The sequence below is a fragment of the Mauremys mutica genome, chromosome 1 (assembly GCF_020497125.1).
Source record: "Mauremys mutica isolate MM-2020 ecotype Southern chromosome 1, ASM2049712v1, whole genome shotgun sequence".
In the NCBI taxonomy this organism is placed as follows: domain Eukaryota; kingdom Metazoa; phylum Chordata; order Testudines; family Geoemydidae; genus Mauremys; species Mauremys mutica.
In genome coordinates, this window is record NC_059072.1 from 284,770,197 (window position 1) to 284,784,430 (window position 14,234).

The 14,234-nt window shown below is 46.9% G+C and overlaps 1 long non-coding RNA gene across 2 annotated transcripts; it reads left to right on the forward strand.

Moving 5' to 3' along the window:
* Nucleotides 1–7,270: 7,270 nt before the first annotated feature.
* LOC123362778 lies at nucleotides 7,271–13,215 on the forward strand. 2 transcript variants are annotated; one of them, XR_006576563.1, is made up of 3 exons: nucleotides 7,271–7,379; nucleotides 12,318–12,387; nucleotides 12,692–13,215. It is a non-coding gene; the product is annotated as an uncharacterized LOC123362778 (long non-coding RNA). The 2 variants fall into 2 exon arrangements; XR_006576569.1 differs by lacking the exon at nucleotides 7,271–7,379 and adding an exon at nucleotides 11,532–11,709.
* Nucleotides 13,216–14,234: the final 1,019 nt, after the last annotated feature.

Here is a 14,234-nt window from a genome sequence, read left to right on the forward strand (position 1 = left end):
GCATCTAGGATCCTTAAAGAGAGTCCTCACCACAATCAGAAACACCTGTCCCCACCCCTCTCTGCCCCCTGGTTTTCCTTCACTGCCTGATGCTTAGTGAGTGAGGCTACAGTTAGGGTGATCATATTAAGTACAGTTCTACTGCATTTTAGTCATACAAAAAGGAGAACAACATTTCAGTGCCCCTGCATCCAAAACTTACATGAATTTTAACCCAAAACAGCTAAAATTGATCATATTGACAAAGCAGGTATGTCTATGGATCACCTTGGCTAAGTAGATGTGTCTATGCAAATAAGGTCTACTCCTGAAGTCTTTTCTCACAGTCCGTCAACTGATGGCAGAGAAGAGCTCATTCAGAGTACTGACTTTCCAGTTATAAAGTCAGAGGGACAAACTCACTGTTGACATAAGCAGGTGTAAGTCTAAGAAACCAATGGAGTTGTACCTAGTGGACCACTGGGGAATCTAGCCCATGGTTGCCAAAAACTATAGTAATTGTTACTAGCTTGTACTATATACTGTTTCTTTGTTGATATTAATTTAAAGAGAAGTTGTGTTGCTTTTTACAGTTCAGCTGATGAATCTTATTTTTTTTTTACAGTTCTCGCTATCCCCTTGGTAACTGGGATTCAGACTATTTAATGTGAAAAAGCCTCATTTTTGTGGAACTCTCATTCTAAGTCATATAATTACACATTCTGCTCTTGAAGGTAGGATTATAATGTTATACTGCTTCTCAGATGGTGGAGCCCTGGAGACTCGCCATCTGTTTTCATGTATTTTTAATAATTGAATGACTGTTACTATAGTTCAGAACTCTAATGTTCTGATGCAGTGTATAGTGAATTGAACCATTGCAAATGAAGATATGGGAAATTACTTGTTCTGTTTAGTTGATATTTATATCAATACATACAAAAAAAGAGGCTCACATACTGCTCTAGGGGTGAAATCCTGGCTCCACTGAATCATTGGGAGTTAGCATTGACTTCATTGGGGTCAGAATTTCATCCTGTGTGCCTTTGTCACAATGTATGAAGACTCAAGCCCCAACCTGCATTGGGCTTCATACAGGTGCAGTTCCATTGACTTTAGTGAGATGGCATAGAGGTGCAAATCTCAACCCATGTTGAGCTCATTGCCAGAAGGAGGTTTTAACTGACCATTTGAGGATGCAGGAATATTGTGGCAATGGCTCTGTATATGGAAAAAGAAATAGTTTTTAACTAATTCTTGAAAGTTTGATCTGAACCAGTCCCTTTGCCTTCAAATGGCCTTTAACTTGGCGTCATTATGAACTGTGCTAAGTTTAAATTGCTCCAAAATGTAAATAAATAATAGTGCAAGTGATGACTTAATATGCCTATAGTACAGTCAGATTTTACAGTATTCTGGCACCCCTTCTACGATGCTATAATTAAGAGGAAAGTGTTAAGGTTAATAGGCCTCAAATTGATCTACCTTAATTTTACTTATAACTGTTTTCAAAACTGATATAATTCTTTATATTTTTAATGTACCCTAGTGGATGTTCTTTTAAAACAACGATTAGTACTGGTAATCCAAATATTATATTTGTTCATATGCACACACACACACGCACACACGCAACGCAACGCACACACACACTTTCTCTTCCACTTCTAAGAGTAATAAAACAACTGTTTTTAGAGAGTGGGATGCTGGGCTTTGAAATTTCCCAACATTTATGGTTGTACCCCATAAACAATAGCATAACCAAAGTCTGACAGACAGAAGTGCATAATTTTGACTGTTGTGCTTCACCACTTAAAATCATTGATTTTTTAAAATGTGACTCTGATGTTCATGAAATGTTTGATGTTGTTAAAATTCTTTCTTTATTCACACAGCTATAACAGAACAGGATGGGAAGCACCCAGGCTAGCTTCCTCCATTCTACCTCACCAGTGTGCTGCAACAGTAAAGGCAGTAATTATTCTATAATACATAACACCAAAAGAGTATTGGGTTAGCAGCATGGTGCTAGCCTCTATTTTCTGCCTGGGTACGGTGAGACATACATTAACAATCTACCTTAATTGCTTGCTTTTGTAGGCTTTGGCCACAACCACTGTAATATTATTTAACTACAGTTCTTAGCTGTGATTTGTAAATGGTTTTACCACAGTCTATAATAGCTCCACAGTGATGGGAGCTGCCACGCTAACATGTAGCACAAATATTCAGTAACTAGAGCAATTAATACATTGCAGTTTGTAGGAAGTTCTGAGTGTTGCAATTAAAAAGCTTCCAATGTAGCACTGACTGTTGTTAACCAAAAACAAATGTAACCTTGAAAGAACTCACAAGCAGACTATGTAGTAAATAACTATTTATCAGTTTTGAGGTGTTGAGTTTTTAAAATGAAGATACTGATAAACAGCTTGTGTAATGTCACACTTACCATAGAGCCCACGCTTTGCAATACCTAAACTTTGCAATTACATTGGTCAATATGCCTTTGCCTTCCCCTTCTCCATTCCCACCAAAAAGATTTGACCCACAGAATCTAGGACTATTGAATAATTTCCTATTTATTTTTCTGTACTGAAATCTTTTTCAGGAGGGAGGTGGATGGGTTCCAGAATGTTATTTTAAAGCCACACTATTACAAAGGGTATTTTTCAACATGTGTCTTTTCTTTCTTAAAGTTCGATTTTTTGCATTCAAGACCATTAGCAGACAAGAGTATCAAATGTTACATCAGATAAAGAAAATAAAAGGAGAACTGTATTTTATTATAAAGCACTCACTACACATAAATGCTTAGTTTTGTGTCTTTATTTTTTTACAAATTAACAGTCTGTAACACAGTTAATACAAATTCTAATTAATAAACTTTCTTGACATATATCTAACCTTCTTTATAAAACTCAGTATCAAATTCCAATAATGCCTTGGACAACACTTTGATTAACTTGAATATAACCCAGACATCAGTAGAGTCTAAAGTGGCAATCAGTTGATTTATCATTAGTAAACTCCCAAGATGCTCTTATACATGCCCCAGAGGTGACAGAAGCTTTCTTTGGTGGTGTGCTCTTGTGTGTTGTTTTCAGCAGGGTAAAGTAGGTTCATATTTTCATTTATAACATGTGCTTTGTGGTACAATCCGTACATTTAGGATAACTTTTTCCCCCCATCAGAGACATCATACATCTTAAGTCAGTTACAAAGGTAAGGTAAGAGTCTCAAAAGTAGTTAGGCTCCTAACTTCCATTGGTCCTTGAGTCAGTGGATCATTCCCAGGACATAAAATAAGGGTTAAATGCTGAATCAGTAGACAACTTCAAACTTATGAAATGGTGAATCAGTGCCCCAAATTGGCATATGTAATGACAGCCCAATGAATAATGTATGAGTCAGAGTGATTGTTAATTACATTTGGAGTCTCTTAAATGTAGATCTGGTTTTGTTTGGTTCAAAATGGAAGGAAAATAGTACACTCTTTGCAACATGAAGTACCGCATTTGCTTGGTACAAATAGGGACATCAAAGGGGTATTGAAGAGTTTTCTTCAATTTATTATCCATAAGAGGAATTTTGAGTCCTGAAGTTTAAGTTATAGAATTTGTGGGATACACTTTGGAGTATTTCTCATTGAAGAAATAGTTCACTAGACTAAGTTAGCAATTTATTTGTCGTAGGCCTCCAAGTGTTTCTTCTAATCAATTCTTCCTCAGTTGTGGAGTATCCTGTGTTTAGAAAATGTGTAATTTATAGATATCTATAGAAATCCTGAGCAGGTAGATTTAATTAAATCTGAGCTGTTCAAAATTCAGTAAGTGTTATGTGAAAAAGTCTCCAGAGTTCAACAGCCCATTGGCATCCCATCTTTCAAAGTTAGCATCCTTCAGTTCTGGAGGAAAAATCATGTTCCAGGGATAGGAAAGCAAAGGACAGACCATCCCTATGCCCCAGCTCTAAGAGGTCCCGGACCAAATACATGTTATGGAATATGGTCCAGCCCAGGACAGTGTAGGTCTGGTCAGGATGGACCATGTCCGCCAGCACGGACCCCAGCCACAGCAAGATGGCCTTCGCTACGACCTTATAGTCCGTGCTGAGGAGCAAGATGGGACGCCAATTCTGTAGGTCGCAGAGGTCCCCCTTCTTCGGCAAGAAGGCGAGCACGGCTCACCTGCACGAGAGAGGGAGGACCCCGCTTTGCAAGGACTTGGCCCAGACAGTGACAAGGTCTGGGCTGAGGATGTCCCAGATCACGCGGTAGAACTCCACGGTCAGCCCGTCCATGCCCCGGGGATTTGTTGGTGGGCATGAGACGGAGGGCTCCCGAGAGCTCGGCCAGAGAGAGAGGCAGCTCCAGCCGGTCTCAGATGCCCATGCTTACCATAGGGAGCCCAGTCCAGAGCACTCTGCAGGCTTTGGCGTCGGTCAGATCCAGGGAGAAAAGGCTGGCGTAGAAGGCCCTGGCCCTTCCACGCATCTCCTCCGGATCCATGAGGGGGGCACCATCCTCCGCCAGGAGGCAGGTGACATGCTTTTTAGTCCCCCTCTTTTTCTCCAGGGCGTAGAAGAAGCGGGAGCCGCGATCCATCTCCCGAAGGAGACAGATGCGGGATCGAACGAAGGCTCCCCAGGCCCGATGGTCCTCCAGGGCCCGGAGCTCCTCCCGCTTCTCCCGGTACGCTGCGCAGAGGTGTGGATCCTCGGGGCCAGAGGCCAGACACCTCTCTAGCTCTAAGACCTCCCGCTCCAACTGCCCTATCACCGCATCTCTCCACTGGCTGGCGCTCCGGGAGTAGTCGCGGCAGAAGAGCCATGCGTGCACCTTCCCCACATCCCACCACCATCTTGCCGAGGGAAAGGCACGCCACTGCTCCCACCAGGCCAGCCAGAACTCCTGGAAGGACACCACAAAGCCCACGTCCTCCAGCAAGCTGTTGTTAAAATGCCAATGGGCCGGCCCCGGCCTCTCCAAACTGAGAGAGGCCGTCACAGTCACCAGGTGGTGATCTGAGAACAGGGCCGGCCGGATGCCAGAGGCGTGGACTCATGCCAGATAGAAACGTGAGAAATAAATGCAGTCCAACCAGGAGTGGCGTAACCGATCGTCCTCCACCCGGACATAGGTGAAGGTGGTGTCGTCATCCAGATGGTGGTCATGCCAGACGTCCACCAGGGAGTGATGGTCCACGATCTCCCTGAGGACACCTGCGGCTGCCTGGGATTTCTCGACTCCGGAGCAGACCCGGTCCTTGAGGGTGGTGTTGAAGTCCCCTCCCAGGACCAGGCACTCGTGAGGATCCAGGGTGCCAAGGAAGGCTGACGCCTGCCGATAGAAATGCACTCGTTCCGGCCCCGTGTTCGGGGCATAGACATTGACCAGGTTTAACGTCAGCCCTTCCACACAGGCCCGGACATGCAGCAGGTGGCCCAGCACAACCTTGGCAACCCCCAGCACCTCAGGCCGTAGCCCAGGGGAGAACAGGGTGGCCACCCTGGCCGAGCGGGTGCTAAGGTGGCTAAAATATACCCCGTCCCCCCACTCCAGCCACCAGCTAGCCTCGACGGCTGGAGCCGTGTGGGTCTCCTGCAGGAAGATCACAGAGTACCCCCCCTCCCAAAGGAAGGAGAACACCTGTCTCCTGCGGAGACCCACCCTACAGCCCTGGGTGTTTAATGTGGCAAAGGTGATTGACAGCCTCCAGCGGGCCCCGTAACAACCCATGCTCAACCCCAAAGGTCATGAGGGAGTCACAGAATTTGTGGGCCTGCCGATAGGCTGCGATGTCCTGCCTCCCGGTCCCTCTTCCCTCCCCCAAAAGGGACCTCACAGCCTGGAGGGCATGATGGAAGTCCCCCCAGCGCTGGAGGGCAGGCTGCACCTTGCCCTTTGAGCCACAGGTGTCCTTCAGGAAGCAGCGCAGCTCATCCCTCAGCGCAGAGGGGGACATGACAGCCAATCTGCTGCCATCCTCCGGTGGGGCCCCTGAGAGATCATTGTGGCCCACGGAGACAGGCAAACAAGAGGCTGAGCACCAGCGCTGCTGCGTCGGGCAGCCCGTCCCCCTTCCCGACAAGGAAGGGGGTGGTGGAGGGAATAGTGCAGCCCCTACAGTATTGGGAAGGGGAGCCTCGAAAACCGTCCCCTGAGGGTTTTCCATGTATAGCAGGAATGAGACAACTTCGGGGCCGCCAATAGAATGGGAGGTGGAGGAGAAAGGGACAGGTGATGCCTTGGGGACAGGAACGGGGTTGGGGGTGGGGATCAGGGCCAGGTAAATCACAGGGGGGAGATTCCAGGGTAAGGGCAGGGCAGGCAACCAAACCAAAACCCAAAGTTTAGGACGGGGCCGGTAACAAACACTGAAGAGCTGGGGCAGGGCAGGCAGACTAACAGAAAGGGAAACTCCCAAAGGGTCAAAGCAAGTGGCGGGTGGGGCAGGCTGAAGGGGGGAAGGGGCAAACTAACACGGGGGGCCAGGGGGCACAGCAGGGAGGGGGGGTCCCACCAGCCAAATGCAGCTGTGGGGGGTAGGGTAAGTCCAAGGGGAGGAGGCACGTGCACCAACGTGCGCTTGTGTAACTCAGTCCTTCCTGCTCACTGCTGCGCACAGTCCCAGGTGGTGAAAGGGGGGGAACAAACAGCCACATCGAGGGATGAAGAGCAGGTCCAGGTGGTATGTGGGGTGGTGCAGGGGGCGGCGGCAGGAGAGGAGCAGATGGGCAAGGAGGAGGGCTCCACGCTTCTCCCCCACACTCCCCTCAACAGCAACAGGTGTCACCACCAGCCCAGGAGCAGAGATGGTAAAAGTCACTCAGTTTGTAAACAAACCCCCTCCACAATGTCCCTTGGTAGGAATCCTCTCTTCTTACACTCCTTGAAGGCAGCAGTGGCTCCAACGCAGCAGTAGCGAGCAGCGGTCAGCTGGCCAGGCAGGAGGGACCCGTAGGTGGGGGGGGGCATGCTTCTCCCTCCAGAGGTGGGGAGACAGGCCGGCAAGCCCCCCTCAGCAACAGCAGCAGTAATCCAGGGAGGGGGAACACCAGCTAGCAGAAGCAGCAGCAGCCCAGGAAGGAAGGAAAAGCTCCAGCCAGCAGCAACAGCCCAGGGCAACCAGAGAGGGAGAGGCCCAGCCAGCAGGGCAGCCCAAGCAGACTGATCTCTCCCTGTAGTGGGGCAACTGCTCCACTCCAGTAAAACAAGGGGTTAAAAACAGCCCTGTGGCTGGGATAAGGGATTAAGAGCAGCTGAGGGAGGCTGGCAAGGTAATTGGCCCCAGGCGTGGCTGGTGTAATCAGGCCACAGCTGGCCTGGATAAAAGGGCTGTGGGGACAGAAGAGTCTCACTCTAGTCCTGGAGTGGGAAGGGCTAGCTGCCTGAGAGTAAGGTACCTTGTTGGGGAAGGGTAAGAAGAGCTGGGGAGCTCCAGCCTGGAAAACCCCTCAGGTTGCAGGCCTTGGGGAAGGCCTACAAAGGTAGTGGGATTACAGAGGTGCAGCCTGGGAATAGGCAGAGGTAGCTGGCCCTGACCCCTTGCCAATGATGAGTGGCAATTACAGACTGCAGTCTGCCCCAGTGAGCAGGGACTAGATCAGCTATCGGTACGCAGCCCCCAGGGTAAGCACCCTGTGGGAATGTGGGGGAGGAGAACGGATGGTACAGCTATGCTTCTGCAGGGTGTAGCTGAGCTTCTGCTACAACAAACACACAACTATAATGGAGGACTCCAGTCTCCGTGTATTCCTGTGTGTCCATTGGCCGTGTCAGAACACATAGGATACCCTAATTGCGTGTCTGTCCGTCGTGTCCGAAGGCATACCAACACATGATGCAATCTACTTTTCCGGTGGAGTGTCCTTATTTGGTGAAGGCAGTTTTGAGTGTGTTAAGGTGTATATCTGGGCCTTAAGTGTCATGTGAATGTCTTTGTTAAGCTGCTGTTATGCTCCTGGCAATCAATAACTTACCCACCTGTTTTATGCTGCTTAAGAACTGGAGTATGCTTGTTCTGAAGTTTTGAGTTGCTGTGTCAATGATGCATTTATTTCCCTTTCCTATTCTCAGTGTTTCACGTTTACCTGTGTAGCTGTGTACAGTTCTTGTTTACCCTGTGGCTCTCTTACATTGAAGAAAGCAAACTCGGAACTAAATCAAGGAGTCTGTTGCCAGGGCAATGGCACGTTGCTTTTGTTAATGATGAAGATCCAAGAAGCAGTTCACATATGCTCATTATTGCAAAAATAAGCTGAGAGGGCTAAAGAGAGAAGTAGAAACAATCAGGAAGATATGGGTAAATGTGAGCTGTATGAAAGAAATCTGACCTATGTGTAACCTGCACACCTCCTGGGTGTGGTGTCTGTCCCCTCTAGTGGCACTGAGACCATTTAGAGATTAATAAGTCTGCTACAGCCTTAGCTAAGAGCCATGTGGCTTTTAGCTGGTGCGGTAGAGGCTTATGCATTTAGCTGCTTAGTGCAGTGTGTAAGGCAGCAAATTCCAAGTTTTTCGAGTAGAAAATAGTCATCCCGGGGAGAAAACAATGTGATACATTCACAGAAATGATTGTCAGGATAATAAAAAGAAGGGAAAAAAGGACAAAATAAGAGCATAAGAAGCAGGGAGTTGAAGGTAGGGGGCGATTCAGTATTACATCTCAATGACATTTTTGCCAAAAGTGGTAAATGAGGGTGTAAAGATTAATATCTATGTAACCCCAGCCCTGAGGTGTGGCTGCAGCCTTCTCCCTTTTTCCCCTCAGGGCTATGGGTCCTGGGTTCACGTATAAGGCAGCACCTGGTACTAGGAAACCTCTCCTAATGCAGAGAACATAAAGGGTGTCTTTCTTGGGAAAATATTTAATACACAGTCTCATATAGAGGAGTGTCTGTCAGAGCACACAAAAATAAAATGGCAATCAGAATTCCCAGAGTTATAAAACAGTGGTGCTTCATTAGGCCTGGGGAACTCAGAATAAGGGACAGTGGAAAAGGAGATTAGGATAATAAATGACAAAACAATAATACGTAACTCTACCATCTCAACATGTACAGCCAGCACAAATCATCCTGTGCTCTCTCCCAGCAACAGCCTAGGCAAATAGCAAGTTTAGGCAGAGTTCATGAAGGGTGGTGCAGCAGTGACTCTAGAGTGTTTGTTTAAAACAAAATAGCAAAAATCAATAAACAGGCAGTATCCACACCAAGATCATCTTCGTGGCTCTTTGGTATGGATAGCAATGTGCAGTTAGGCTGGCTGTGGCCTCTGGGGTGTCTGGTCTCTGCTGAGATGACACTGTGCGATGTCCCCGACATCCCAAAAGGAATCAAAGTGTTCCCCTGGGGTAGGAATGTGGAGGGTAGAAGGGCTGTAGTCCAGGCTCGAGTCCCCTAGGTGCACAGTATGGTATTTCAGGAGCACCCCATTCAACCTAATACTAACATTTCTGATTTCTCAGTGCTAATCAGTCTCAGGAATAGCAAGGCTACACATGCTAAGGGCCTCTAGGGGAAGTTGAGGCAAGAGTAGGACATGGATATTAATATGAAGAAAAGAGATGCAAGGTTTTACAGAGGAAGGTCAGGCCAGGCATCTCATTTAAAGTGAGGGAGGGAAAAAAATTCAAATGGTGCTTTTAGGTAAGTTGGCTTGTCATGGCTGACCTTTTCTTTCAGCCCTTACAGCTAAAATGCTCAGTCAAGCCCCCTTTGTCTGTCATCTTGATTACTGTAACCTACTCCTCCTCTCCAGCTGCCTCAGCATTTATGTTTCTGCTCTCAAGTTGATACACAACATAGATGACATCATCTTCCTTGCCCTTTGCTCTGACCATGTCTCCCCTCATTTTGAATCCCTCCAGTGGCTCTACATCTCCTAACGCATCAAGTTTAAGCTACTTCTCTCTGCCTGCTGTGCCCTACTTAATTTTGCCCCTACCCACTTTTCTTCTCCTGTCTATTTCAGCTCCTCTCCCCTTCTACACCAATGACGACAGCCCCAATATACCATTTGCCTGCTTCATCTACAGTGGTACTCGTGCTTTCTTTTGCGCTATTTCACTATTTTCTGAATTGAGCTAATCTGCAAATCCAGTATCCTCTCCACATTCAAATTCCTCCTTAAAATTCACTTCTGAACTGACACCAACTAACCAAGCATGGTGAGGGAGAGGGCAAATGTGGGTAATGTCACTTTTCTGATTTGTAAAAAAGGAGTATCAACATATGGCCAATCGTCACTGTGATCATGTTAATTCTTTGGCTTATTCCTTCCTCCTACCTTCTCTGCTCACACTAGATTGAAAGCTTTTTAGGAGCGATTGCTTCTTAGCAGAGTGTGTTTATCCAGCGCCGAACACAGAGGTGAGCAAACTACGGCCCGTGGGCCACGTCTGGCCCGCGGGACCCTCCTGCCTGGCTCCTGAGCTCCTGGCCCTGGAGGCTAACCCCCAGCCCTTCCCCTGCTGTTTGCCCTCCCCTGCAGCCTCAGCGAACCGCACCACCGGCACAATGCTCTGGGCAGCACAGCTGCAGTCCTGCGGCCTGACCCGGGGCTCTGTGCTGCGTGGTGGCATGGCTGACACCAGCCACAGCCATGCCGCCAGCCACCGGTGCTCCAGGCAGGGCGGTAAGGGGGCTGGGAGCAGAGAGGGTTGGATAGAGGGCAGAGGAGTTTGGGCCAAACTTTGGGGTGGTGGTCAGGGGGCGGGGGTGTGGATAGGGGGCGGGGTGGTCAGAGAGTGGAGAATGGGGGGTTAAAGGGGTGCAGGGGTTCCAGGGGGGCAGTCAGGAAGGGGGGATTGGATGGGGAAGCAGGGAGCAGTCAGGGGCAGGGGTTCTGGGGTTGGTCAGGAAGAAGGGGTGGGTGGATGGGGCAGGGGTCGGGGGGGATTCAGGAATGAGAGGAGGGGTTGGGTGTGGGTTCCAGGGGCCGTCAGGGGACAGGGAGTGGGGGGTGGATGGGGCAGGAGTCCTGGGGGGGCATCAGGTGGCAAGAAGTGGGCGGGGGACACGGGGCAGGGGCTGGGCCACCCCTAACCGGCCCTCCATACAATTTCCGAAACCAGGCCAAAAAGTTTGCCCGCCCCTGGCCTAGCATATAGCGAGTACCACTGGAAACAAATAATAAATAAGACTGAGGATGGTGAAATGGGTCAGTGGCTGGGAAACTATGGACCAGAATAAAGGAAACAGAAGGGGTGGGATTTCAGAAAAGCTCAATGCTATAAAAGAGATGGTCTTAATCTCAACAAGGAAGGAGTAGAGTAGAGCGCATCACGGCAAACTACTGAAGGGTAGGGAGCAGAGTCTCTCACAGAGCAAGAGAGATTCTGAAGGAAGCTGCTGCCTGAACTAAATATTTTTGAATCAGAAAAAAAAATGAGGAATGATGCAGGTGCAAATGGAAAGGCTGAATATTGCTTAGAGGGGCACAAACTTTTCCAGTCACACACACACAGCCTTACCTTTAATGGAATCTGTGTACACACACACACACACACACACACACTTACTGCAGAGCCAAGACTTCTACCTTGCAGTCAGGCTGAACAATTAGGGCAAGGCCAGTACCTGCCTCTCTACCTCTACCCCCTCATGTGTACAGGGTGAGGGAAGGTACATGCAATGGTGACTGGGGGTGGAGCCACTGCTGGGCGTGGAGACTGCTGGGAGCGGCAATCAGCACGGCACACTGACCCTCAGGCTAGGTGGCCTGCTGAGGTAAGTCAGGAGGTGGGCCCCACCCGCCGCGTGGGGCTGTCATGAGCCATCTGTCATCACCACTTGCCCCTCCCGCCCATGTTCCTCCGTGCGCCTTTAGCAGGCACACCTCACAGTTTGCACACCACTGACTTAAAACGAAAAAAGTCACACACACTTGTCAGGGTCCATTTTTGCACTTCTTATACATTGAAAACAACCACTCCAGTCAGTGGGAGTTTGGGTCTATAAGAAATGTTTGCTGTATCTTTTTTCTAAAAATGTACAGCTGAAAAATATTTCCTTGATGTATTTTCAGAACTAAAGTCAGAGTCAGGGCTAGCCTACTGGAGGCCCTAAGCAGGAATATTTTTGCGGGCCCTCTTACCCACCCCCTTAAAAGCACTATTTGCATTATTTCCACAAACCAAAAAATATACCAACACAACATATACCAATGCACTTGTTAAAAAGGCCACATTAAATAAGATGAATGATATTTTGCAGGTAATGCTAAACTGGGGACCCCTTGAGCTGCTCAGGGCCTTAAGCAATTGCTTAGTCTGCTTATTCCTAGCACCACCACTGAAGAGCATTAGATAAAAAGGTCTTTCTTTCTTTCTCACTAGTTTGCCATGTAACAGTGTGATGAGTCCAACAACCAGTGACATAAAAGAACCTACAGAAGTGAAGGAGATGGTAAGTAGCAGTATTTTAACCACATCAGTGCTAACAAAATATGCATGGAATGTCGAGGAAACATGCCACTCCATTGTGGTTGGCTATGCCTAGTAAACTGTGTGACATTCCCAGGTTTGAAATGCTGGCTTGACCTCTCAGCCTTGACATAGTCCTGCCACTGGACATTCCATTCATTTAAGAACTGTTGTGAGCATCCCATCATAAAATGCAGCAGCAGACGGGCTTATTTCTTCTGAAATATGTAACTGAAGTAAACAACTTTGGCTGAAGCAGAAAACCTATTGCAATATTCCATTTCCAGGATGGAAAAGCTCATATCAATGCAACAAGACAACGAAATGCACCATCCATGAGAGTGGGATGTGGGGAGGCATTCTGGAAAGAAATTATTCTTGGAAGCCAGACAGAACAGTATGAAATAGAACCAGTGGCAAGAAAGGGAAATTCTTAGCCCTTTAAAACAGAATGAGAAGACTGAGCAGAAGATGTTTACAAGATAAAGCGAGCCTGTAAAAACAATTATAGGAATTTCAATTAACCTGAAGTAGAGTGGCATAAGATATCAAAATAACATTTCACTGTTCTAATAAGCAAATTAATCCTATTCCAGAATTTGCTTCATTGGACTAACAAGGGCATAAATGGTCATCCCTTTTGACTTGTACTTAACCAGCTTCTCTCAGCAGCCATAGAGATCTTAACCTCAGAATGGAGATTTCCAAATATAATTCCAATTAATAAATGGCTTATTTAATCCCTTTTAAGCATTTCAGAGAGACTAATTTCTGATATATTAAAGCAATACTAGCAGTGTGTTGAAATCTGCAGGGCTCACTATCTTTTCTCCTATTAACCAAGTGGTTCTGTTAATGATAGTATGTTATTTTAATTTATTGTACTGGTTTATCATACACCATGTATAGACAAATGTAGAAATTATATATTCATTGTAAACCTGTGCTAACAATAATAAAAATTAATTAGTTTTAAAAAAAGAATTCTGAAATTATCAAGGAAAGATCCAAGCTGCCGATGATATGCTGCTCTTATTTTAACAAGAAACTCACAGAAAAAAAGTCCCCCTTTGCTTGTGATAAACCTTGTGCTGCACAGGGTACAAGCTGAGGGACTGACAAATCCATTTACTTTTCCCTTTAAACAAGAACTCTCTCATCATCACAATAATGAAGGAGGCAGAATCACGGAAAACAGCCATGTTAAATTGGACTTGGCTGGCAATGTTTATACTTAGCTCTGAAAAATATACTGATATAGCGTCACAGCACTCGGCTTGTGTGCAGTAATATGAAATGGGCATATAGTGTAACCCAGTGGTGAGTATGGTAACAGGTCCCCCACTCTCCGGGTCTGATCCACAAAGGATATGAGTCTGTTACAGTCCAAACAAGGGAGCCTTGGCTTGTTAGCTCTGAAGATCTCTGGTTCATTCCACCAGCATCAACCAACACATAAAGTGGAGCTTGTCCAGGATGTAAACTGCTGTGGGCCCCAAATGCTCGGCCCCAGTTTCCTTTGATCAAAGGAAGTATGTAAGTCAGTGGCGGGTATGTGGTACAGGTCCATCTGTGTACCCGATCCACAAAGGAGAAGACCTTGTAATGATGTCCCAGCATTTTCCACTGGGAGTTTGTTTGATAATTTCATGATACTTTGGCTCAATTTGGTTCATTCCAAAGACAGAACATTTGTTCCTTAGAAGTATTTTTATGAAGCTTGGCAGGGATGGTTTAGTAGTAGCCTGGGGATAGGAAAGAGGATGAATTCCATATGAGAAGCAGAGAAATCACTCCATCTTCAATTTGGTGGTGGAATTTTAATAAGGA